The sequence below is a fragment of the Bos indicus x Bos taurus genome, chromosome 3 (genome assembly GCF_003369695.1).
Source record: "Bos indicus x Bos taurus breed Angus x Brahman F1 hybrid chromosome 3, Bos_hybrid_MaternalHap_v2.0, whole genome shotgun sequence".
NCBI lineage: Eukaryota > Metazoa > Chordata > Mammalia > Artiodactyla > Bovidae > Bos > Bos indicus x Bos taurus.
In genome coordinates, this window is record NC_040078.1 from 55464442 (window position 1) to 55492319 (window position 27878).

The 27878-nt window shown below is 39.1% G+C and overlaps 1 long non-coding RNA gene across 2 annotated transcripts in view; it reads left to right on the forward strand.

The window, feature by feature from the left end:
• The first annotated feature begins 468 nt into the window (after window positions 1-468).
• LOC113889657 overlaps window positions 469-27878 on the forward strand; it is a 449340-nt gene continuing 421930 nt past the window's right edge. For both annotated transcript variants that reach the window (XR_003510312.1, XR_003510313.1), the window contains exon 1: window positions 469-736. This is a non-coding gene — a long non-coding RNA (uncharacterized LOC113889657). The remainder of the gene's footprint in view (window positions 737-27878) is intronic.

Here is a 27878-nt window from a genome sequence, read left to right on the forward strand (position 1 = left end):
ATACTCATATTCTTTTCAGAGATTAGACTTCAAAGAACTTTTAAACCCATGATTCAGTTTGGAGCTCCTTTTGTGACCATAGCTTGATGGGGGTTCACCCACGTGCTTTGGAAACTTGAAACGGTCCCTCCCTCATAGTCGTCACTGACCAGGCATCCGTCTGCCCTGGTCTTGAGCTCTGAGTTGAGACATCCTGATCTGTGATACTTCTCTTTCAGCTTTCAGGTTACTTTGGTCTAGTTAGGACAGAGGTACTATATTAAATAGATTTTATTTTGATTTTGTCTGTTTGAAGTGGGTGCTGTGTGATTATCTGTATAGAATACGAAAGTGAAAGTGAAGTTGCTCAGTTGTGTCCGACTCTTTGCAACCCCACGGACTGTACCCTACCAGGCTTCTCCGTCCATGGGATTTTCCAGGCAAGAATACTGGAGTGGGTTGCCATTTCCTTCTCCAGGAGATCTTCCTGACCCAGGGATTGAACCCAGGTTTCCTGCATTGTAAGCAGAAGCTTCACCGTCTGAGCCACCAGGGAAGTCCAATGGCCAATATTTGGCTCCATCACCAACATCCGCATGCCCATAGGATCCCTGGGTTGGTTTGTACTATGAAGACTGCGGTTTGGTTCCAGACTCACTCTGAGAAGAGAGGTGGACTGAATTAGCTACAGTGTGATACAATGTGCGCATGCGTCACAAAGACCATCCAGGCACACACTGAAGTGAGCACATGAATGGTAAGCCCTTGCATATTTTTGTTTCATGAGAAGTTTCTGCGAATGGAAAGAGCATTGTACCTGGAGAAGAGAGTTTCTAGTCCTGGCTTTTCTGCTAGCTAGCTGTGACCTTATTTAAGTCATTTAATTTTTCTTAAGCTCAGGTAGGATGTCTGTCAATGAGTAAGTTTTACTAGATGATTTCAAAGGTTCCTTTTAGCTCTAAAAAAAGCTTTTGATTCTCATAAAGGGATGTTTTATTTGATTGTGACATTTCATTTGGCACCTTATTCTGTACAGATGTCTTAACTCAGAGTATTTTGGTTCTTGTAGATTTAATACATGGAATTTATCATTCTATTAATGTTCCTTGGAATAAAATGCATGTCTGTGTATCTACCTGCTCTCACATTCATAATATATATTACATCTTTTTAATGTACATCGTGAGAAATGCCAGTGGAACTAAATGAAATATTATTATTGTTGCATTCATTCTTACCAACTCTGTAAGGCTAGATGAATTAAATAAGGAATGACATGTGCTATTGAAACTACATTTACCATATACTCAGGTGTCTACATGCTGCATAAATACAGATATTGAAAATACTTTGGGTTTTCTTTACTTAGGGCCATAAAAATTTCCAACTTGAAAATAAACTGAAAATAAATGGATGATTTGATTTTTTAAAACAGAAGTCTGAACAATTGGTACACACCCATGTCCCTGGGCAGATAGCACAGCTGGGGGCCCCTCAGTGCCTTTTGTCCTACACCTGGTGATGGAGCAGCTAAGGGGTGAGGTAGATATCAGAAGCACAGGTTATAAGATTATGAATAGTGGCAGATGATGAACTGAGGATCAAGAAGGCTGTGGGGACTCCTGAGAACAGAAAAGCCAGGGATAGTTGATCTCCTGCTCTCTATACCCTTCAGAACATTTTGCTTTTCCCCTTCTTTCTGTCCTTTATTTTCAGCCAACTGTTTGAGCAACTTCTCATCTTACTTCCACTCTATACAGACACTCTATTCTAATTTTTTGAAATCTCACTTTAACATGAATATTTTTAGAGTTGAATAGTAACTCCACACCAGAAAGAATTTTACCTTGACATTTTTATATTTGAAGAATATAAGAAAAGACTTGGGAGGCAAGGGCTAGAAAGCAGGACATGGATTTCCATTTTGGGAAATGGTACTTAGAGTTTCCAGGTGGCTCATTGGTGAATAATCCAGTGGCCAATGCAGGAGAAAGAGGAGATGCAAGTTCGATCACTGGGTTGGGAATATCCCCTGGTGGAGGAAACGGCAACCCACTCGGGTATTCTTGCCTGGAGAATTCGATGGACAGAGGAGCCTGGCAGGCTACTGTCCCTAGGGTTGCAATGAGTGAGACACAACTGAGCAAGCATTCGTGCACGCACATGTGCTTAGAGTTTGCATTAGCAATTCTCATTTTAGGCAATCCCTTAAAAATGACTTAGTGATGTCAGAATGTATTTTCCTTTGATTTTTAACTTTCTGAAAACTGTGAAATAATTTATATAAAATAAAGTATACAAATCTGAGGTGTACAGCTCCACACACACACACACACACACACACACACACACTCCTTAACATCCCAGAAGGCTACTTTGTGACCCCTCTCAGCATATAAATTCATCAATTTGTATTTCTTAATCTCTTGCAACATGTTTAAAAGAAGGCTTATAGTTGTTTAATTCAGAGATACTGCTTAGAAAAAATATATCCCAATAGCTTCATTTTAAGAAGCAAAAGCCAAGCCCTAGAAAACTTGTTTGGATAACATTGTTTGAGTGTGGGGTACAAGGCGCTCACTATTTCAAGATAATTCCAAGAGAAACTATTGCTGTGACCTACAGGTATCTTTTTACTGAGGGTCATTGCAAGCCACAATAGAATTCCAGTGGTCTCATTTGCAATCACACTCATCCTCAATAGCCATATTTGTGGCTTCCTGAGTAATGAGGTGATTTATCATGGTATGTCAGCCATAGAGAGTTCAATATAAATGAATTTAGTTTCTTTAAAAAAGGTATTTATATCTAAGCACTTTCACAATAATCTGACATTGCCCTTTAAAGGTAAGCACATATTATGTGATTTGCATATGAAGGAAGCAGGCATTACTCTTGCTTGACTGACTGTCAGCTTCAGCCCCTGCACCTGGTAGTCCCCAGGTCTGTCATTGTTTCCATGATAGAGCTCATTTTTCAAGGGTTAATAACATAGACCTTAACATTCACATTGGGTTGAAACTTGGCAACCACTATGAGTATACAGCCTAAGGAGCTGATTTTAAACAAAAATGGTTTAAATTGATTTACCCTTTTCAAATTAGAGTATGTCAAAATAATGGTACTTTGCTTCAGTACTAATGCTTTACAGTTACTTAATATAAAAATTTGTAAGCTACTATTCCCAGGTAGTAATTCGGGGGATGCCAGCTACGGGACAAGGTAAATAGAGATTGGTTTCCATTGAGAATTCCAAAAGGAATTTGCAAACTTTGACCATTTTTCTTTTGTAATATCACTTTAAAAGCAGAGATGTGATTGCCCTTACCTCTAATAGAAGGAAGCAGCTGTGGAAATAAACACAATTTGAAAAGTGGAAATAAAATGTTGGCAATCATGTTTGGTTGTATAGCCTTCTGATTTCAGGATGGGTTCCTTTCCACTCAGCACCTCTGAATGGTATTTGAACCGGGCTAAGCCCGGGTGTGCATAATTGTTCATGGTCTTTCACTTTTCAGTTTTAAAAACTCCACATAGAAAAAAGAAGGGAATATTTGCATTTCTACTATAGTACAATTTTTTGCTGCTCTGTTCAAATGTGCATTTCTATTTTATATACATTTATTAAAAATATAAACTCTTCCATCCTCCTTACTGAGCCAACAGAATTTAACTCTTGACACTCATTTTTATCTTTTTAAAGAGACTTAGATGTGAGCATATTTGTATATTTAAAGTACAGCCACATTCTAAAGAAAAATGCTACTGGGAAATTTCTACACTGAAGCCATCTTCTCAGTGAGAGAAGAACTGGACTAATGAGGACATCATACTGTCAGTTTTCAACTTTGATCAATTTTTGATTGAGCATGATACCAGACAGAATTTTGGAGAGGGAGTTCTTACATCCATTAGACAGTGAGACTGAGTTATCATGTGTCAAAAGATGCAACTTTATTCTAGTATTGTTCAAAGACGTGGCTGAGGACAGCTGTAAAGCGGTTAGAATTACAGAGTGATTTGTAATAAATTAGATGCTGGGATCTAATAATAATATAGTATCTTCCCCAGATGGGGAAGATGATGGGAAACATAGAAGGCAGGAGGAGAAGGGGATGACAGAAGATGAGATGGTTGGATGGCATAGTGACTCAAAGAACTTGAGTTTGAGCAAGCTCTGGGAGATGGTGAAGGACAGGGAAGCCTGGCATGCTGCAGTCCTTGGGGTCACAAAGGGTCAGACACTATTGAGTGACTGAACAACAACAGTATTACAGAGTGATCTGTAATAAATTAGAGTTGTGAGACTGGAGGAATACAGTCTAGATAAAGTCAGGTACAGAGGAAATGACATTAGCCTTGGAGCCACACATTTTTGGATTCAAATTGTTTTTACCATATATTAGGTTATTTGTGCAAACTTGAACATGCTAATTATCTTTGCTGATTCTCAGCAAGGTGTTAGTGGTTACTGTATTTCAGTGTTTTTTTTTTTTTGTAAGAATTAAAAACAATATATGTAAAGCATTTGGTGCATAGTAGTTGCTTAATAAATGGTGAATGTTATTATGATGATGTGTTTGTAAGCATTTAGAAAGTGAACTTATAAGTCATGGAGAGTCTCTTCCAGTTGTATTACCTCCTGTTGAGAGGTCTCAGGGTGCACTTACATTCTCAGTTTTCTTGGTGGTGACTTCTTCAGAAATCTTCACAAGTTTTCTTCATGACTCTCACACTCAGGAAAGGACATGTCACTCAAAATGGGCTGTCCAGAGAAGTATGTATGGCATTTATACAGATGGCATCTGGCCAACGAATCAGAAGTTTAAATTCTAGTCATATAGAAAATAAGAGGACTTCCCTGGTGGTGCAGTGGATAGGAATCTGCCTGCTAATGCTGGGGACATGGATTCGATCCTGGGTTTGTGAACCATGGTTTGGGAAGATTTTATATGTTGCAGAGCAACTAAGCCCATGTGCTGCAACTACTGAAGCCCACTTGCCTAGAGCCTGTGCTCTGCAACAAGGGGAATTACCATAATGAGAAGCCCCTGTGCTGCAAGGAAGAGTAGCCCCTGCTTGCCACAACTAGAGAAAGTCCACATGCAGCAACGAAGACCCAGTGCAACCAAAAAGTAATTAAATAACTTTTTTTTTTAAGAAAATAAGGCAGGAGGGTGGTAAAAGCAGAATGATGTACAGAGAAAAGGCAATGAGCAACATGAGTTAGAAAGAAGAATAGAAAGAAGCCATAATATGGTGACAGTAAACAAGTCATTTGTGCCCAAAGTGGGAAAGTAGAACTTCTTTGAAAAGTTGTGCCACAATAATGTAGGCCAATTGAGTCATGAGCAATAGACACATCTTTTGGACGGGAGACTCTATGAGTAGCACTGAAGGATTCCCTGCTGCCTGTGTCTAGAATGATTTCCATTTCTCCTGCAGGCCTGGTTCTATGATGTCTTTATATGAGCCTGTCTCTTATTCCCCATTTATGTTACAACAAATTCCCTTTAACTGAAGTAATTTCAGTGTGTCATCTGAAAAAGCCCAGTGAATAATGTTGTTTGATCTATAGATCAAGGTAACTGAGGGAAAAAATCCTAGATATTTCTTCTAGGGTTCAAGTCATGGATATGTGAAGGGTGTGGTGTTTCTAGACCATAAGCTACAAGTAATGGAGAAGTGGAAGATGAGCTGGAGAGGTCAGTAAGACAAGCTCATGGAAGCAAATTGCAAAATGTGGAGGAGCTTGGACAATATCTCATGGCTGCAGAAGCCCTTAGAGGGTTTTTAAGAAGGGAAAGATATGGGTGGATTTTTTTAGGCAGATGGTTTTAACTAAAGGGAGACAGACATAGAGACTGCTAAGTAGATTGACTTCTGATCGCCAGGGCTTTAAATAAGTGAGCAGCTAGAGAAATGGAAAAGAGGCTATGGTGTTCAATACAATTTTAATTGGCTAAGTCTGAAATATCTGATTAATGTAGAAAGGGAAAGGGGCAGTCCATGATGAACCCCAAGTTTCTAATCTGAGTGCTTCAAAGGATTGGGGTGATATCATTGTTGAAAGTGAATCAGCTGGAAGAGATGGATTTGGGAGAAGATGAGAAATGCCATTTTGGATATGCAGTTTATGATGTCGACAGGACATCCAAGTAGAGTTGTTCAGGAAGCAGTTATATGTATAAAGTGAAGTCTAGGGGGGACGTCAGGGTAGGGGTAGAGAACACTCTCACCTTCATGTGATAGCTGAAGTCTGAAGGGTGGAAGAGATTATGTAAGAGCTGAGGAGGACTAGTACTCAGCTGGTCAAGAAACACCACTGACAGAGGAGGCAGAAGAAGAGGAGCCCATGTCAAAGGACAGAAGGGCTAGTCAGAGTGAAATGAAGAAAATCAAGAGAAGATGGTAAAATTAAAGCCAAGGGAGGCTAGAGTTTTGCTGAGAAGAAAGTAATTCTTCAACATAATTCAATGTAGCCATGAAACACAGAAAGGTGACTATTGAACCCAGGGCAGTTTCAGTAGAAAAAGGGTTAAGGAGACGTTATAGTGGAGCTGTGAGTGAAAATGAATGAATACTGCTCTTTTGAAAAGTTTTGAAGGAGATATGATGGGGGAAGAGAGAGGCTGGGACACAGTTGAGGGAGATTTAGGGACAAGGGAGGTATGGAATCAGGGGAACTTTTTTATTTTTTTCATATGATGGGAACAACTTGACATTGTTTATGGGCTGACAAGGAGACAGTAAGGAGACAGGACATTAACTTGAGATTAACTTGAGATTTAAGTGAGAGAGCATTCAACTGGTTAATGAAGTCCCAGAAGAGGGAGAGGAGTCTTCAAGGAAAACTTGTTTCATTCTCTGAGTCCAGAGGAAAAGGGTCAATGTGGGCGGCCATAGACACACTCATATTAATAGACTGTGGTGGCTATGGTGGAATGGAGAGCTAGAGGATGAGGTCACGACTATGAATTCAGTTTTCCCAGTAAGGAGGGAGGCAGTGTCAACTGCTGTGAGGGAGAGGTGCAGGATTGAGCCCTTGAGGAGACTGCAGGAGTCTGGAATTAGCGGTTGCTTTCAGGAGTGGGAGAGGGAGCTGCTTATAAGCAGATAAATTGTTTAACAGAGCTAGAGGGCAGAGAAATTCAGAGACCATGACCATGTGGGATGCCCTTCTGCAAAGTTATGTGAGATTTTGGGGTGGCGATACTTAGCTAGTATCTTAAATCCACAGTCAGGTTTTTCATGTGTGGTCACTCAAGTACACATTTTCCTCATTGGATTCATTCCAAAGGCAATTTCGAAAGAACTGGGAGAGCTTCACACTGAGATAGTGACGTTTGGGCTGGGCACTGTGGAGTGATGCACATCCCTGTCTCACATACTGTTTGGTTTTCCAATTTACACCATATTCTCCTTTGGAGGACATACGTTTGGTTTTTAAATAAAGCAAATTCGAATCTGGGGGGATATTTTAAAGAATTTATTACCACTTCTTGGGCAACTTGGATTTTCCAAGAACCAAAATCATTACTGCAGGTATTGCCATGTTTTTTTCTGGTAGAAATACATTCATGCATTAGCTCAGGCACAAACACCTAAAACAAGGGGATTTACAGTAGTTAACACTTGGGCCCTGCTGATTTGCTGGCTGCGTCATCCTTATAATCAGCTCCTAAAAAGAGAGAAGTGGTTCTATAGAAAAAAATAAGGGTTTATCTGAAGTTTACTCCCAGTTCCGACTGAATGCCATTTTGCTTTTGAGTATGAAAATGCTAGCAGAAATCTTTTTTTCTTTTATTTTTTAAATGTACACTTTTGCTCTCTTTTTGCTCTCCTGACTTCTAGCTGGACCTGTAAAGAAACGTCAAACTAGCTATAGAGTTGTGTTGTGGGCAGTAATGGCTCTTTTAACAGCAGAGAATAGAAAGATCTCAAAGTGAAGCGCCTACTGTTGGGAGACTTGAGCCTGCCCTGGCCAACTTCCAAGTCTGAGTTAGTTTGGATTACACTTGGATTGGGTAGCATTTAATTCTGAAGGGAAGATTTGAATCAAATTGCTCACCTCTCAAAATTTAACCACCCCGGGGGGATAACGGTGTTAAACGCCTGATTCTCAGTAATAATCATAATAATACAACATTTACTCTTTTCAAATTTCCTGTCTTTAAGCCTTTGCCTTAAACACTACTCAAAATTTTCACATGTGGCTATTTGGAAATAGAATCCTTTTTTTTTTTTTTGATGTTATTGTGTAGTAACATAATCGCATGCATTATTTTTAGATATGCAGTTAGTTTGCCTCAAAAACATTTACCAAATAATTTGCCTCTAGATTTCAATTAGCAGACTTGCCTATATTAGCAGTGCAAATGGAGTGGCCAAACTATATTATCAGAGTGCAAGGAATTATCTATGACACAAAGGCCACACCAAAACAGATAAGTGGCTTGTCATATAAACATTTATGAGCCAGTGGAATGACAGTCCTCATTTGAAAGCATACAGTATAAATTTGGCCCATACCACAGTGGGTGTGAAAATTGCAAGGTAAAATAAAACAGATGAGACCATTTAAGTTTGAAATGGAAGAACAGATCACTGGCAACAGCTATTTACTTTCACAGTCACTAAAATAGGGTGTTTTGTTGTGAAAACTATCAATACAGGGTGATGGATACCCTGCTTAAAGTGCCAATATGATGCCATTCTGAACTGCAAAACGATTTCATTACAAGTGTATGGGGAACCTTTAAACATGACATTACGATGCGACTATAATGTAGGATAACAATGGAAAAACAATTTCAGAGTAAGTGTAAGGAGACTATAACCATGCAGTTAGAAGGCCACTGGAATGTGAGATTATAATAGCTCAACATTAAAATGGTGAAAAGGAGACGGTCAATTGCTTTTTTTTTTTAAACTGGGAATAACCTAGACAACATTTATACTCATGAATAGTACAACCATGGGATGTACTTTAGGGAGGAGGGAAACTCGATACAATATATCCAGTTCTTATCCCTATTTTGAAGCATATTCCCACCTTTTCCTCCTTTTCTGAGGTTAAATTGGAGACACTTTTGTCTGATCTTATCATTCTCCTTTAACTTTACTGCTTTGAAACTCTGTTCCAAGTTCATAAACATTCTATTTCCCACTCTTGTCTAGCCCTGCGTCTTGACTCTATTAACCACCTATGGGGTAAAATTTGAGTTCCCTGAGAATGGTTTCCTATTGCCCATCTTAACCCCTCTGACCTCTAGTTCTCCCAGGACTTCAGCTGAAATCTCATCATTATTCTTTTTGTTCTAAATGGAATTTTCATTTTCAAGAGTATCTGATAAATTGAAGTTGAAGAAACACTGATAAATTTATAAAATGTTGTTATCTATTTGAAGGGTAACATATTAAACTTGAACAGTCTAAGAAGCCTAGACTTTGTCCTCAGAAAGACCTGAGTTCATATCCTGGCTCTCAAACTGAGTTGTATGTGAATTCAAAGATTTTTTCTACGCCTTACTTTCCTCATCTTCATAGTGGGACTAATATCAACTCTTAATTCCTAGGCTATTTGCAAAATGAAAATGATACCATGTGTCAAATGCCTTTCAGAGTACCTGGCCTATATAAGCTCTCTGTACAGATGTAGAAGAAGAAAAAGGAATGATCAGGATCCTAGGGAGTGAAGAAAAGTAGAGAGAAAGGAGTTTCATGATCGTGTGAGGGAGAGAGTTTCTCTCTAATTTTACTAATTTACACTTTCTTTTTTTTTTTAGTTAAAAATTTTTTGGGACCTTGCTGCGTGACATAGGGGATCTTAGTGACATGAGGGATTGAATCCACACCCTCTGCATTAGAAGTGCAGAGTCTTAACCACTGGACTGCTCTGGAGGTCCCTAAAATTTCTTTTTGAGTCACTTCAGTTTTAATCACAGTCTCTTGGTTTTGATTATCTAAGGCACTTTTATTTTCATATCCCTTCCTGCTGTTCTACCTTTTTAGGTTGCTGTGTTTGTCCATAATTACCATTCCACTTAGTGCTGCTGTTTCTAGGCTGGTGGAAAGTCTGTCCTCAGGACATGACTATGGCCGCAGCTTGACATGTCTGTCACTGGGCCTCTTTTCTCTAAGCTTCTAGCTTGCTGGGTGCTACCTTACATAAAGGTATTTCATCTCAGATCACCTGGGGCTGTTATTTTCTAGCTGTTGAGGTTATACAAAATATGCAAACATGTATTTTGTCACATCCTTGAGCCAGTTTTAAATCTATTTATCCATCTTACACTTAAAGGCAAATTCACCAGTAAGATCAAACATAATTTTGTTAGTATAGGATAAAATCTTTTCTCCCCAGAGTTCTCTTCTGTTGTTGCTGCTGCTGCTGCTGCTAAGTCGCTTCAGTCGTGTCCAACTCTGTGCGACCCCATAGATGGCAGCCCACCAGGCTCCCTCATCCCTGGGATTCTCCAGGCTAAGGACCTTGATTTTAACTATGGCATTAGTTTTAGTCTAAGGCTCTTTTAACATTAACAGAATGTTCTCGTGAAGGAGTTACCTGGCTCTAAAAATATGTTCTTGGATGATTCAGGTTTAATGGCTTCATTCAGCATACCATTGGCTTATTTCCTTAAAAGTCCTTCCCTAAGGATGAATCATCAAAGGAATAACTCACTAAACTTGAACTCCTTGAGACCAGGGCTCATGATGAACATACATTTATGGTCCTAGGCTTTAGCAGTGCCAGACATTGAAGGTGATTAATGAATGATTTTTGGAGTAGAGTTTATATAGACTGCAAACCAAGCCAAATTGTCTGAAGCAGTATTATCTAGGGTGATCTAGAATGCAATGCAACTGCTTTGTACTTAGCTCATAATGAACCCATAACTGAACTATAGGAAAGACATGAAGATAAATTTTAAGGATATAACATGGAGCTAGGATTGGGAAAGAAACGTATTTGTTATGTGTCTATTGTATGTTAGACTTCATATGCTTTACTTAGTTCACTTACTCTTTAAGATAACCCTAAGATGTAGGCATTGCCATCAATATTTGATAAAGAACAGAAGTCTAAAAGAGGTTGGGAGTCTTGTTTGAGGTCACATACATGGAAGTGCTGGGCTTCCCTAGTGGCTTAGAGGTAAAGTATCCACCTGTCAAGGCAGGAGATGCGAGTTCGATCCCTGGGTCGGGAGCGACCCCTGCAGAAGGAAATGGCAACCCACTTCAGTATTCTTGCCTTGAAAATTCCATGGACAGAGGAGCCTGGTGGGCCCTGTCCATGGGATCGCAAAAGAGTCAGACACGACTTAACAACTAAACAACAGCACAACATGGAAGTGCTACTAATTGGATGTAACTAGTTGTTCGGCTACACATTCTTTGCTATTTTTACTCTATCACATCGCTGCCCTGCTGTGTGAATTTAATTACAATCCAATAGAGGAGAAGAGACAGGAACACAAAGGATGGAGAGCAAGGTAATCTCTGATAAGTATCATATGTGTGGAATGAAGCACACCAAAGGGTATGAATGAGGAAAAGATTACTTCTGCCATTTATCTCTTTTCTTCTTCCATCTGCTCCTTTAGGGATGTTTTTTTCCCAACTGGCTTGCCCTCTCTCTCCAGAAGCAAGAGTCACCATTGACATCATAACTTGCTTAAGCCAATGAGTGTAGCTAATAAGAAACCCTAGTCTCTAGGCTACTTTCTGTGTTCCAGATCCCTTCTCCTCCCATTTCTTTCATAGCCTGGATGATCCTTCTCTCTTCCCCAAGTGTTCAAAGTCTACTTATTTTATCAGGTTCAGGCCAATGCACTTTCTGGGAATACTCCACCATCAGAATTAGTACCACCTTTTCACTTTTCTGCCAGCACAGAGGTCATACATCTCTATGGTACTTGTTAATTACTGTCAAGCATAGGGGAGTATCCTATTGGCAAATCAAAGTGTGTTTTCCTTTGGGATTTGGACATTTCTGAGCATATGGGTCATTCTAGTGAGATGGTCTTTTAGGAGTCCATTTATCTAAGAGTTGGAGAAGTCTCAGGAACAAGGGATAAGGTTGGGTAAATAAAAAATCAGAATCAGAAACATATCCTTTGTGCAAAGTAACATTACTTTTGTGGTAGGAGGATAGGTTTCCTTTATGAGTTCAGCATTCCTCCAGCCCTCATCTAGTTGAGCCTGAGGCAGAAAGTGGTGGGATGTAGAAGAAGCTGTAACTAAAATATCTGAAAATGGTTTTCATACAAACTCTCCTTGAGATTTTTGGGATAAGAAAGTAGTGTTACTTGGAACTGAGATACACAGTAACACTGTGTGGACACAGTATTATTCCAATGCCATAATTCAGCAAGTATATCAGAACTGCAGAGATCACTGTCTGACTTTATTTCATCACAGGCTTTAGCAGAGGCTCTTGGTATCTGAAACCTGCTGGAAAAGGAGTTAAGCTCCAAGGCAAGAGAACCACAATTCCACCTGTATAAAATATACTGTTGATGGGCAAAATAGTATGTCTTCCAAATGGATGCAATATTTCCTTTCAAATGTATGTAAAGACTTTGATGAATACATATACATTTATTAAAAGAATTACTAAATTCATAATAACTTGTATCATTTTATATACTTGCAATGAACAGACACTAAAATGTACTTATTTTTTAATAAATGCAAGTGAATATGAAGCTTTTTAGTGTTAGACAGGCATTCCTATTCTCACAGATGCTATGAGGGGTGAAGTTAGTGACATCTGGTGGTGGTAGCTCCCACTAGATGGATTAACTCTGTGAAAACTAGTACTGGCTAATCTTTACCATTAAATGCACAAATGTTGGTACCTGGCATTTAGTAAGTCAGTACTGATGAATGAATGAGTGAATGAATAATATTTGGGCTGACAAATGTCTATTATTTTACCACTGCTTCCTGACATGATGTATAAAATCCAGCTATAAATTAGTCTACATGAAAACAAGCAAAAAGATAAAAAAGAGAGAAGTCTATCAGTTTTTAGTCAATTGGTACATAAATACTATGCTATTTTATGTTTTTTTTTTTTTTCCAGTGGTACAGTCATGTGGATCAGCCCATATGTGAACTTGTTCCCACCCAATGAATCAGTTGAGATGGGAATAATAATTTAATTTTGTGCACATCACTTGTGACTGTCACAATAAAGTGCTGATGTGTGTTAGTTGCAAGAAAAAGATGATCCATGTAATTTGAGCTTTTTTTCATGAACCTTAAAATGTGACTTGTAAAGAGTTGTTTTAAAAATGGAAAAAACTCTTTGGTAACTCTTCAAAGGGAGTAAATGATGTACTTGGGATGATTTTAATCAAATCATTTTCCATAAAGAGGTGTCAGGTTGTGTGTGACATGAAGCAGGTCTCCTAATTGGCTCTCATCCACAGGCCAGAGATTTTGCTCCAAACTCCATGGATGAGATCAGGACAGTTTCCAAGTTTTACTTTTTCCTTACTTCGGGACTGTCAACTCTCAGAAAATTGAAGCAAGCCCTAATTTATACCATTCAATTTGCACTCATGCCATTGAAGTATCATGGGAGAGATAACAAGAGGAAGTGGAATCATGAAATTCAAGCAATCCTAAGTGGTTCAAGCTAAAAGGGAGCTTAGAGATCATCATAGTCCAGCCTGTTCATTTTACTTATGTAGCCCAAAATGTGAAGTGGCTTGTATATGATCACATGTCTAGTTAGTCCTAAAGTTTTGCCTATAAGCTTTTTCCTGCCTTAAAATCTCTAGTTAGCTGTTCAGTTCAGTTCAGTCACTCAGTCGTGTCTGACTCTTTGCCATCCCATGAATCGCAGCACGCCAGGCCTCCCTGTCCATCACCAACTCCCAGAGTTCACTCAGACTCATGTCCATCGAGTCAGTGATGCCTTACCTGCCATCTCATCCTCTGTTGTCCCCTTCTCCTCCTGCTTCCAATCCCTCCCAGCATCAGAGTCTTTTCCAATGAGTCAACTCTTCGCATGAGGTGGCCAAAGTACTGGAGTTTCAGCTTTAGCATCATTCCTTCCAAAGAAATCCCAGGGCTGGATCTCCTTCAGAATGGACTGGTTGGATCTCCTTGCAGTCCAAGGGACTCTCAAGAGTCTTCTCCAACACCACAGTTCAAAAGCATCAATTCTTCGGCACTCAGCTTTCTTCACAGTCCAACTCTCACATCCATACATGACCACTGGAAAAACCATAGCCTTGACTAGACTCACTCCAGTACTCTTGCCTGGAAAATTCCATGGATGGAGGAGCCTGGTTGGCTACACTGCATGGGGTTGCAAAGAGTCGAACACAACTGAGTGACTTCACTTTCTTTCTATAGTTCCTTTTGGAGAAGAAAGTGGCGACCCACTCCAGTGTTCTTGCCTGGAGGATCCTGTGGACAGAGGGGCCTGGTGGGCTGCAGTCTATGGGTTGCAAAGAGTCAGACACGACTGAGCAACTAACACATACACAAACTCATCCAGGTTTTAGCTCCAGTGATGGTTTTATATTTTCTTTCTTTATCCTTTTATTTTCTTCTGAAAAAAAAAAAAAAGATGAAAATAGTAAATGTCATTTCTGAATCTGAATTTTCTGAGTGTTGGTCATGTTCAAAAGATAGTAAAATGTGATCAAAACATGATAAAATCTGGTTATTCAAGAGTACTTTTTTAGAGCATCATGAGACTTATCTGACACTGACTGTAGGAAAAAACAATTCAGAAAGAAAAACTTGTTATATTCCCCACCAGAGGGAGACAATTTTTTTCCTTTGCCTTTCAAAACCTAAATTCTGATTAGCACAGGTTTGAAGAGTATAATACAGGGTTTACTAGGGCTGATTAATACACAAGGGAAAAAAACAAACTTACAATCTAATTTGTTTACTTTTGTCTTTTAATATCAAATTATTTTCAAGATCTAAGTTCTGTTCTGCCAGCCCAGCAAATGCTACTTAACATGCATGGAACTTTAAGAGCTACTTGTTATTTCAGTGTCGACTTTATCTCTAATTATATTAGTATGGATTCAGATAGGACACTGATAATATAACAACATGGAATAATTTAGCATAATTATTTCCTGTAGTAAGATGTTTACAAGTCAACCTTAAACTAATAGAGATAAGGGGCATGGTGGTGGAGGAGAAGTAAAAACTGGTAACAATATGTTGCTTTCTATTGGCAAGACTGTAGATGTTGGAATAAGCTGAATCCAGTTAGTCAGTTTTTAATATGCTGCAATGCTTTAACAATTTCTGAAAAGAAATTCACTTACAGCAGTTGCTGATTTGGGAAAAATGATACATGAGCAATAGCACCTATCTCTGGCATATCTGTGCTTACAGTTATTAAACATTTTATCAAAAATATAGAAAACTGTCCAGAGATTTATAGTGTAAAACCTACTGTACTTTTAAAAAGTCCAATTTCATGCCCAATTTAATAGAGCGTTAGATCTACATGTCCAGTGTAATTACTCGGATGTTTCATTCTTCTCTGTGGTTCTTTTTGGAAACCAGTTCATATCTGACCTTGTGCAAATGTTTTTTAAATTACTCTGAAACATTTTACAAATCCAATTAGTGCATGCACAGTCAAATCTTTTCAGCTCACCTCAGCTGACGCAGGGCGCTGGTGAGGTGGCCTTATTGCTTATTGTGATTCTTATTTACTTTCTCTTTGTCACTTTCAGAAAATAAATATGCACAGCTAAAATATGGAATGATACTCAGAAGCTCACATGCTAACATGGGTTACTGTGGAGGCATCAGGTGAAATATTTGTGTGCTTAGGGACATGAGTTTCTCATCATAATACCGTGGAGGTAAATGGATGCTTTGGAAAAGCACAGAGTGTCACTTAAGTTTCACTTGCCTCAGGAATCATTTAATCAGCAAGCACAGTTAATAATTCTGCTTTTCCATTTGTCAAGATCTCAATATTTTTTCAATATGAGGTCTGCTCCAGTGTACTTTACATGACACTTTATAATTAGTGGTACTTGAGAATTTGGCAGTTTTAAAAATTCATACAACATTCTTAGTTACAATTTATAAATGATTTTAAAGTATAATTAACATTCATCTTTACAAGTTATATGCAAACAAATATGCAAATTTAGAAATAAATATGCAAACATATAAAATGTTTCTGAATTAAGTAGTCCTTAACATTTTTAATGAAATCAATATTTTATTCATATTTTGCACACAATTTTGAGTACTTACTGATTTGAGGGCTAGAGCATATAGGTTTTTGCATATTGCAACCTCTAGTAGCAACAGGAGGGAAATGAGAATGTGTTTCTTTTTGGTGAAAACTGAAAGGATGATCCAGCAGACAAATCTAAAGATGCTGCCTAGTGGATTATTGATGCAATCAATAGCCATTTTACTCCTTGAACTCTTAACTTTACAAGGAACCTCAACTTCCTTAGATGACACAAACCTGTTTGGATCTTGGAAAGATAAAGTTGAGAACATCAAAAAGGTCCCCCAACTTCTTGAGTTGGTGGCTAATACAGGCTAATAAACCAAGTTGTGAACTATGAATTTTTAATGTACTGCAGTCTAAAAGGAGAAGAATGTCAGGTTCAGTATGAGATGAACAAAGGAAATGAAATGCAGGAGAAACCCGGTTTTGATTCCTGGGTCAGGAAGATCCCCTGGAGACGAGAATGGCTACAGTATTCTTGCTTGGGAAATCTCATGGACAGAGGGCCTGGTGGGCTACAGTCCATGCTCAGCTTCAGTTCCTCCTCTTCAAGAAAAATTTCCCATTACCATGCTCTTTCTTCTCTGAACTCATATTGCATTATAAGTCAATCAAACGAAGGTTTTTATGTGCTTATTATGGGCAAAGAGTACACCCAGTACTATGGGGGATACAAAGAAGTATGAATTAATCAATTAGCACCATGTGCTTTAGCACTAAAATGTTCTTCCATTTTTACAGATATGCATGCTTTATTAGTTTTAAATGACAAATTTCTTGAGGTAAAAGAACACCATTTATACAAGAGATCATGAAGATTTACTCTAAGGAGCATCTCTGATGAATTCATGGCTGTTCACTAGAATGCTATGTAAAGAAGGATTCTGAGGTTGTGTCACTAACAATCCCAACACAGCCATGTTGTTGTTATCTTTGCTCAACTTAGAATCTTTTTTCAGTAGTAGCATTTCTTTCATTAGTAAATGAGAGCTTTATGATCCATTTAATTTCCCTTTTAGTTGCTAGAAACTCAAGGGACTTTTTTTGATATAATTTTCTCCTTTTCCTTTATTACTTGATTTTTTTCTTTTATTTTGTGGACTGTTGCTGTACTGTAATTTGTTTTAAAGAGCTAGTTGCTTTAAATCTTTTTGAAGGAAACAGATAATTACATATGCTTCTTTCTGTAAATTTTATGGCACCTAGTATAGTTCTGGGGCCCTAAGGAGGCATAGAATACATGTTCTTTGATTGCATGGAGAACACTGAACTCGATGCTGTGGGGGTCTCATATGTTAGATGCACAATGATGCATGAATGAGTGAGTGAATGAATGAATGAGTTCAGAGGGAATTTAAACCATGACAAAGATCATGATGGGGTGTGATTTACTTAGGAAAGCATGAGACTAGAGATGAATCTCGGCTAATGCCTTTAAAAAAAGCATAGACTAAAGATTGAAACAGGAGAAAGTGACTTGGAGGAGAATAAACAAAGGTATAGCAAGAATTTAAAATAACAGAAACCAGAATGCAACAATGGGCTTCCCTGGTGGCTGTGGTAAAGATTCCGCCAGCAATGCGGGAGTTCTGGGTTTGATCCCTGAGTTGGGAAGATATCCTGGAAGTGGATGTGGCAACCCACTTGAGTATTCTTTCCTGGAGAATCCCCATGGACAGAGGAGCCTGGCAGATTACAGTCCATTGGGTTGCAAAAAGTTGGACATGACTGAGTGACTAAGCACAGCACATAATGCAATACTATTTGACTCTTCTATGTGGACCTTCTATTGGCTTGGGTGGAAGATAAGATTTTAGAGAGCAAGAATTAAAAAAAAAAAATCCATACAGATTACATTAGTTTAGCCTTCTGCGAGGTTTTTCCAGGGTATTCTGTTGAGGTTGTTTGATGATGAAGATGATCTGGCTACCTACATTTATTTCAACTTCAAAAAATAAAAGACACAGGATGTGATGATTTGAGTTTGCTGATCTAGGGTAAAAGAATTCATTTAGATGCATCACAAATTAATCTTCCTTCATAAAATCAGAATAAACACTTGAAATTCTGTTTTGCTGAAAGCTGCTCCAGAATGTCTGTGGAGACTGGTTTTGTTTATTTGCTGCTATACAACAGTCTTAGGTAAACAACATATAGCTCTATCTATGTGCATCTGGGTAGGCTTCAACATTTTTATTATGCAACCTAAATATGAAAAAGCCCGATCCACTGCCTTAGCAAAATAGCTAAATCTCATTAAGTATAAAACAAACTCCTACCACGTTCTTGTCAAGTAACCTTGGTCTTTAAAGACTGTCCTGGTACAATCAGTCACTTCCATATGCCTTTCATTCTTCCCTTATTCTAGGGTTTTGTTTCTCAACGTTTTGTTTCTCTGGGCTGAATTTCATCTCAGTTGATTGCCCAATTCACTTTTCATTCAGTCATAATTGTTTTTTGAATTGTCTTAAATTCTCAAATGGATTATGACAATTTGAAAATTAACAATGGCACCTTAATTGCATGGGGCTGTGTGATCCACAAAACCCTGTTGGTTGATGCTCTTCCCTCCACCTGTAATTTTTTTTTAACCAAATGTGAAAAGGCAGAAATACACACATAAAAGCAGAAAATACACAAGGTTGTGATTTATAAAAATGCTTGCCTTTCCAATATTTTATAATTCAATCACTAATACCTACAAAATCATTTTAATACTGGAATTAATAAAAAATTCAATCAGGTTTTCTTTCTTTCAAACTTTTTTCTCTTGTGGAAGTAGGAACATATGCAAGCAGGACAATATTTTCTGTACATGTATAGACATTAAAATTCAGGAAAATATCATTATTCTTTAGTTATCTGACTTCAGTGGGGCTCTCAATGCAGCCTAGCAATCCTCTTACTTGTCCGTTTGTCTTCTAGAATTTCTCATGAGTCATCTGTTCCAAACCTTTGCTCAGTAGCTCAGTCATGTCCAACTCTTTGCAACCCCATGGACTGTAGCCCTCCAAGCTCCTCTCTCCATGGGATTTTCCAGGCGAAAATACTGGAATGGGTAGACATTTCCAATCCGTGTCTCCTGCATTGCAGGTGGATTCTTTACTGCTGAGCCACTAGGGAAACCATGTTCCAAACCTTTAAACTTGTGTCATTCTTCTCATCCCCCTCATTGTCAGCCTTTAGTCCTGTTTTGTAATTTACAGACAGTATATAACAGTTTCTGAGCAGTTTCATTGGATTTTCCTTGCTTCTACCTTTAGGTTCATCTACAGAAGCACACAGATTTTAACTTATTTCTCTCTCAGTCTTGAAGGGAGAAAGTTTTACCTTAATTCTAAGACTAGCCTTTTGCAAGCCTTGGATTCTGTCTCCTCTGTCCTCTCATCTAGACACCAGTCTCTTTCTTTCCCTCTCCTTTGGCTCCCTCTCAGCCTGCAGGCATGAACAAGTCTGGCCTTCACCATCTGCTATAATCTTAAACCACTCCTGCCCCACCCTACCTTCTTATCTTATCTACTCTTGGCCCTCTGGGTGTAGCCAACTCTCTTTTCTACCTGCAACCCCCAGTACCTCATTCACTGTGTATTGGGTGTTAGGACATGTAGACCATACCTATTCTAGGCAATCACCTGGGAGCTCTTGCCACTTATTCATTTTTCTACTTCATTGTCCTTGTTCCCTCTTTCCTTATTCCTAACCCCACCTTTAGAGAGCTGTTTCTGGGTCCTCAGCTTTGGGTCTTGTGTGTTTCTCTGGTTGTAACTTTCATGAACCTCCCTATTTATCCTAATCTGACCTGGTGGGCCAAAATTTGGCCCTTTCCACCAGGAAAGGAGGTGTCAGATATTTTCCTGAACTATAAAGCACTTTGAAACATTTTTTTGTTATTTCCTCAGCTTCCAGTCACCTCTTATCCCATTGAAATACCTGGTCTTGCTGAGGTCGCTGATGACTTCCTAATTGCTAGATCCAACAGTCCATTTCAAATTTTCAACGTTTCTCAACTTTTAACATTGTTGACTTTTTTTGACTTTTTGATGCTTTTCCTCCATTGGCTTCCAGACACCAATCAATATACACATTTTTACTGAACACTGATTGCTTTGATATTTGAGATAAAAAAGGAGCAATACATGTTTTCTGCCTCCAAGTATAACAATGTAGGGGAAAAGAAAGACAAATAAGTAGGCAAGTACAAGTCAGGAAATAAAGTCTACGCATAAAAGGTTACTCATTTCTGTGCCCATAGGGCCAAAGAGGACTTGACTTCTTTCTACTGGATGGGGCCATGGGTGAGAGTTCCAGGAAGAAGGATTGTTACACACTAAGGTACAAAGGTATGGGCTTCCCTGGTGGCTCAGATGGTAAAGCATCTGCCTGCAACGCAGAAGACCTGGGTTCGATTCCTGGGTCTGGAAGATCCCCTGAAGAAGGAAATGGCAATCCACTCCAGCACTCTTGCCTGGAAAATCCCATGGATGGAGGAACCTGATAGGCAACAGTCCATGGGGTCGCAAAGAGTCGGACATGACTTCACTTTCACTTTCAAGGTACAAAGGAGAGTGACCATGAATGTCCAGATAGTTTCAAGAGTTCAGTGTGGTTGGAACAAAGGGTTTAATGTATGTATTATGATAAATGGAGCTGAAGAGAGCAAGGGTCAGATCTTGGAAGGCTACATGAACCATTTTAAAGAGTTTGGAAATTATGTAAAGACAATGAGAAGCTGCTGAAAAATATTATACAGTGGAGTGACATGATCAAAATCTATTTTAGAAATATTGCCCTGGTTGCTGAGTAGGTGATGAATTGGGTGATGGTAAGAGTGGTGGCAGGGAGAGTGATTAAAAGGCTGTGGCAAAAATCTAGGCCTGGTGGTCCCGGCTCAATATGGGGAAAAGGTAATGTGGGTAGAAAAATGTGAAAAGAAGTGATGGATTTTAGTGATACTAAGGAGGAATAATGGAAAAGACTTGGTAATTTTTGAACTATCCCCTGTAACTGTCTTCAGTTGCTTGCTATCTTATCATGGCATTCTTACCTATAGAAATTAGAGCATTTCTCACATCTTAGTTTTCTCTTACTTACAGGCTCTATTACTAGGACCCTGTCTGATTAATCTCTATCTCCATTGCTCAGAATAATGCCTTGTGGACAGCAGATAAACAATAAGTGCTGGTTGACTGAGTGACTCAACTTCTTGGATAATGTTGACTGTTAGTTTTTATCATAGTCTGCCAGATTATCATCCCCACCCCTGTCACCTGCTCATACATCATACAACCACAGAGAGCTGCTTCACCTGTTGAAAGTTGAAAACAAAGTTGCAGAACAAACTTTTTTTGTGTTTAAATCTTTTATAAACATTTTAAAAATAATTTAATTGGTTTCTTATTTTTGGATGTGCTGGGTCTTTGATGCTGCACAGCTTTTCTCTAGGTGTGGAGAGCAGGGGCTATTCTCTAAGGGCCGGCTTCTCTTTGCAGTGATTTCTCTCGTTGAGGAGCACAGGCTCTAGGGCACGTGGGCATCGAGTAGTTACAGACAATGGGCTCAGTAGTTGCAGCTCCTAGGCTTTAGAGCACAGGCTCAATAGTTGTGGCTCACGGGCTTAGTTTTTTCAAGGGATGTGGAATCTTCCCAGATCAAGGATTGAACCTGTCTCCTGCACTGGCAGGCAGATTCTTTACCACTGAGTCACAAGGGAAGCCCATAAATATTATTTTTAATAACATGAAGGCAAATGCTTTATTGTCTTCTTATTACCTTTCTATTGCTGCTGTAAAAATTGCCACAAACGCAGAGTCTTAAACAATACAAATGTATCATCTCACGATTTCTATAGATTGGTAGTCAGGCAGGCCTAATGGGGTTCCATGCTCTTGGAAGAGCTTACATGTATACTCTGGGGAGAATCTGCTTTCACACTCATTTGGGTTGTGTGTCAGGTCAGTTCTTTGTAGCTGGAGGACTGAAAGCTTGGTTTCCCTTTTGGATGTCAGCCAGCAGCTGCTATTGGCAGCTAAAGCTACCTGCATTCCTTTTCACATGGCCCCTTCATCTTCAAACCAGCAGTGTCAGCAAGGGTGAGTCAACCCCCCCACCCCCACCCCACCTTTTTTTTTAGCGTTCAAGATCATGGCATCTGGTCCCATCACTTCATGGCAAATAGATGGGGAAACAGTGGAAGCAGTGTCAGACTTTATTTTTGGGGGCTCCAAAATCACTGCAGATGGTGGTTGCAGCCATGAAATTAAAAGATACTTATTCCTTGGAAGGAAAGGACCAACCTAGATAGCATATTGAAAAGCAGAGACATTACTTTGCCAACAAAGGTCCGTCTAGTCAAGGCTATGGTTTTTCTTGTGGTCATGTATGGATGTGAGAGTTGGACTGTGAAGAAAGCTGAGCGCCGAAGAATTGATGCTTTTGAACTGTGGTGTTGGAGAAGACTCTTGAGAGTCCCTTGGACTGCAAGGAGATCCAACCAGTCCATTCTAAAGGAGATCAGCCCTGGGATTTCTTTGGAAGGAATGATGCTAAAGCTGAAACTCCAGTACTTTGGCCATCTCATGCAAAGAGTTGACTTGTTGGAAAAGACTCTGATGTGGGAGGGATTGGGGGCAGAGGGAAAAGGGGACGATAGAGGATGAGATGGATGGATGGCATCACTGACTTGATGGTCGTAAGTTTGAGTGAACTCCAGGTGTTGGTAATGGACAGGGAGGCCTGGCGTGCTGCGATTCATGGGGTCACAAAGAGTCGGACGTGACTGAGTGACTGAACTGAACTGAACTGAGATATAATTGACAAAAATTGTAAGATATTTAAAGTGTACAATATGATAATTTGCTATAAATATATACTGTAAAGGGATTCCCCCCTTGAGTTAATTAACACATTTATCACCTCACTGTTTTTTGTGGGGGAGGGTGAGAACACTTAAGTTCTACTCTTTTAGCAAATTTCAATTATACTGGACAATGTTATCAACTGCAATCACCATGTTTTACTTTAGACTATCAGGCTTCATTCATCTTTGGCTGAAAGTTTATGCCCAGCCACTTTTATATTTTCTGTTTCTGTGAGTTCTGCTTTTTTATTTTTTAGATTCCACACCTAGGTGATGCTTTATAGTACTTGTCTTTTTCCTGTCTGGCTTATTTCAGTCAGTATAATGCCTGCTAGGTTCATCTATGTTGCTGGAAGTGACGGGATTTTGATCTTTTTTTAGAGGCTGAGTAATATTCCATTGTATCTACATCCCACATTCTGTTCATTTGTTCATCCGTCAGTGGACATTGAGGTTGTTTCCATACCTAGTCAAGTCCTTTTCATGCCTTGAATTTCTCTGACTTCCTCTTCTAATCCTGCTGTCAGCTTTTTAGGACTCATGTGATTACAATGGGCCAACCTGAATAATTCAGGATAATCTCCTTATTTTAAATTCATCAGTTTAGTAATCTTAATTGCATCTGCAGAGGCCCTTTTGCTATGTAATAATAACATTCATGGGTGTGATATTTCACCATATTCACAGTCTGGAAATTAGGATGAGACATCTTTGGAATTCCATTTTAGAAATTCTGTCTACAACATCTCAATTTAAATTGGAAAAATTATATAATAAATAGGAATCATTATAATATCATATTGTGAACTAATAAATAGTTTTGGGCATAATTTTTTCTGAGTAAGTGTCCCATTTATTTGGACATCAGAGGATGAGATGGCTGGATGGTACCACCGATTCAAGGAACACAAACTTGGGCAAACTTCGGGAGATGGTGAGGGCCAGGGAGGCCTGGTTTGCTGCAGTCCATGGGGTCGCAAAGGGTTGAACACAACCTGGTGACTGAACAACAACAATATATCTCCTTGTCACTTACTGAAAAATATAGATTTACTTGTTGTTTAACCTACCTACCTAGTACTTTTAAGAAAAGAAAGAGAAAGAAAGTGCAGTCGTTCAGTCATGTCCAACTCTTTGCAACCCCATGGACTGTAGCCTACCAGGCTCTTCCGTCCATGGAATTTTCCAGGCAAGAGTACTGGAGTGGATTGCCATTTCCTTCTCCAGGGGATCTTCCCGACACAGGGATCAAACCTGGGTCTCCCATATTGCAGCCAGATGCTTTACCATCTGAGCCACTGGGGAAACTAGTAGTTTGTTTAAACTACTCTTCAAAATGGGAAAAGGATCAAGTCTTCAGCAGTCAAGGCCAGCTAAAGAATGTCACTTGCCACCTGGCTTTCCAAGGACTAAGTCATTAGCCACTGCAATCACTAACCTTCAAAACGCCCTGAAAGGAATTCAGGGTGGAGGGCAGGAATGATGTACTTTGTGCTCTGGAAAAACTGGCAGAACCAGCTTTCAGATTGATATTTTCAGGAGAAAACTATATAAACCTAATTTCTTGCATCATCCCATACTTAGAGCAGCACTAAAATTATTAAGTAAGATATAACTGTGTGGATCACAACAAACTGTGGAAAATTCTTCAAGAGATGGGAATACCAGACCACCTTACTTGCCTCCTGAGAAACCTGTATACAGGTCAAGAAGCAACAGTTAGAACCAGACATGAAACAATGGACTTAGGAAGGAAGTACTTCAAATATATTGTCACCCTGCTTACTTAACTTGTATGTGGAGTACATCATGCAAAATTCTGGGCTGGATGAATCAGAAGCTGAAATCATGATTGCTGGGAGAAATATCAACAACCTCAGGTATGCAAATGATACCACTCTAATGGCTGAAAGTGAAGAGGAATTAAAGAGCCTCTGGATGAGAGTGAAAGAGGAGACTGAAAAAGTTGGCTTAAGGTTCAACATTCATAAAACTAAGATCATGACTTCTGGTCCCATTACTTCATGGCAAATAGGTGGGGAAACAAAGGAAACAATGACAGACTTTATTTTCTTGGTCTCCAAAATCACTTCAGATGGTGACTGCAGCCATGAAATTAAAAGACATTTACTCTTTGGAAGGAAAGCTATAACAGATCTAGACAGTGTATTAAAAAGCAGAGATATCACTTTGCCAACAAAGGTGCATATAGTCAAAGCTATGATTTTTCCAAAAGCCACATACGGATGTGAGATTTGGACTACAAAGAAGGCTGGGCACCGAAGAATTGATGCTTTCTAGTTGTTGTGCTGGACTCTTGAGAGTTCCTTGGACAGCAAGGAGATCCAATCAGTCAATCCTAAAGGAAATCAACCCTGAATATTCATTGAAAAGACTGATGCTGAAGCTGAAGCTCCAATACTTTGGCCACTTAATGGGCAGAGCAGGCTCACTGGAAAAGACTCTGATACTGGGAAAGATTGAGGGCAGGAGGAGAAGGGGCAACATAGCATGAGATGATTGGATGGCGTCATTGACTCAAAGGACATGAATCTGAGCAAACTCTGAGAGATAGTGAAGGACAAAGAAGCCTGGCTTACTGTGGTCCATGGAGTCACAAAGAGTCAGGCAGGACTGAGCGACCGAACAACAGCAACAAGGTATCTATGCCTTGACTATCACTGACACCCTTTCAAGATGTATGTTCGATTGCACATATCCCTTCTCCAAAATCCCGTGTATACAGACCTCTTCCTTTACTGCTTTAGGGCACTTCCTCAAAGCTACCCAAGAGGCTACCTCTCAGGCTATTGTCTTCAGTAAGTCCCCAAATAAAACTGAAACTTACAGCTCTTACCTTGTGCATTTTATATTTTAGTCAACACCAAGATGCCTGGATAGTAATATCTCAGTGTTACAGAAAATCTGATTTTGTGACGTGAAACATTTATAAAGACGATTTTAGCCATAGGTAAACAGAAGGGAGACGGTGTTAGCCTGATGTAATCAGATTAATTAATGATATTGTTATCTTGAGGAGCAGGAGTGACAACTTTTTTGATATCAAAATTTCCTGATAACCACTGTATTCAGATATGACTCTTTATTTATTCAATAAGTATTCACGAGCATTCACCAGGTTCTCAGGCACTATCCTATGCACCAGAAATAAGAAGTTATATAAGGCATGCTATATTCCTGTCTTCTCAGACCTTCCTCTTGTTGCCCTGTACTTTGGTGAATAAAGGAAGACAGAGGAAAGACAGGATGTCATCATCTCTACTCAAATGGACCAAAATGCTCAGAGAGATGTCCATATCCATTTCCGTTTCTTTCTGAAAAGCAGCCTTGAATTCTGGAGGGCTCAAGGAGACACTCAAAGGACTGATGGCCTTGACCAATTTGACTCAGAAGGAATAGAGCCCCACAGATAGGGTTGGAAAATTATTCTGATTAAACACTGATGAGTTTTTTTCCCAGAAGTTTGACATAAAGAAAAGGAGACATTACAAACAATAAGTCTAAGGAGAAAGTTTCAAGGATGACTTTAAAAATTCAACTGGCAAAGCTCCAGTTTGTTGTGTGGCATGTTGGGGACATATCTAGTATCAAATAAGCCATTAATAGTTCTTTGCTTTTGTGTTATCACTCTGTTTGGTATAACTGAGGCCCCTGATGAGTTCCCAAAGAACATCAAGGCATGAATACAAATTGCCAATCTTGGAAAATCAGTTTGACAATCAAATAAAGCAAATTTCTGACTTTGTGTTTTTTCACACAATGCAAAGAACACCAATGCCATTGAGCTTGTTTGAGAATAAAGATGAGGAAATTGTCAGTCATTAGGTGTAGCAGTAACAAATGAAAACAGTGCTTGAGAGGCCATTTATTACCAACTCAATTCAGCTTTATTTGTAGATACAAACATGTTATGAGTATTTCTTGATTTCTTTTTTCCTTCTTATCTTGCTTTTCTTTTAAAAAAACAGAGAAGCACAAAGAAATCTACAACACCTAATGTTACAGGGAACAGAAAACAGTTATATCCATGAAGGTACTGAGAAAAAGAAATGGATAAGTTCGTATTTCTGGAACGAGGAATCTTTCTGGTGACTGTAAGAAAGAGTAGACATATAAGCAAAAATAGCATGCTTCTTGTGAGTATTTAACCTTGGATGTATATTATTCCCACATCTTGTAAGCATGAATCCAGAGACCAGTTTTCACTCAGGAGGAGCAGCTCTGCCACTTTTGCCTTCAATCGCTTATGTGTGAATTTGAGTAAGTTTCTTACCCTCTCTGAATCCTTAATTTTTTAAAAAAAAATTACATGACTTCAATAATAAACACACTTCCTTGAATTGTTGCACATATAAAATAATGTATTAAATACCTAGTATATTGCATATGGTGCTTGCAAGTGGTAAAGAATCCTCCTGCCAATGCAGGAGATACAAGAGACATGGGTTTGGTCCTTGAGTCAGGAAGATACCCTGAACTAGGGAATGGAAACCCACTCCAGTATTCTTGCCTGGAAAATTCCATGTTCAGACGAGCCTGACAGGCTACAGTATGGAGCCACCAAGAGTCAGACATGACTGAGTGAACAAGCACACACAAAAATATTATGTGGACCATGGTCTGTGTTCAAAGAATGAAAACTATTACTGCTATTATTATTATTTTTGTACAAAAGAGCACTCCTATTAACTTCTCAAATGCTCCTCTGAAAGCTCAAGACATGTTAGTACATTTATTATTAATGTTGATGCACAGATTGAGAAATTGGCAAAA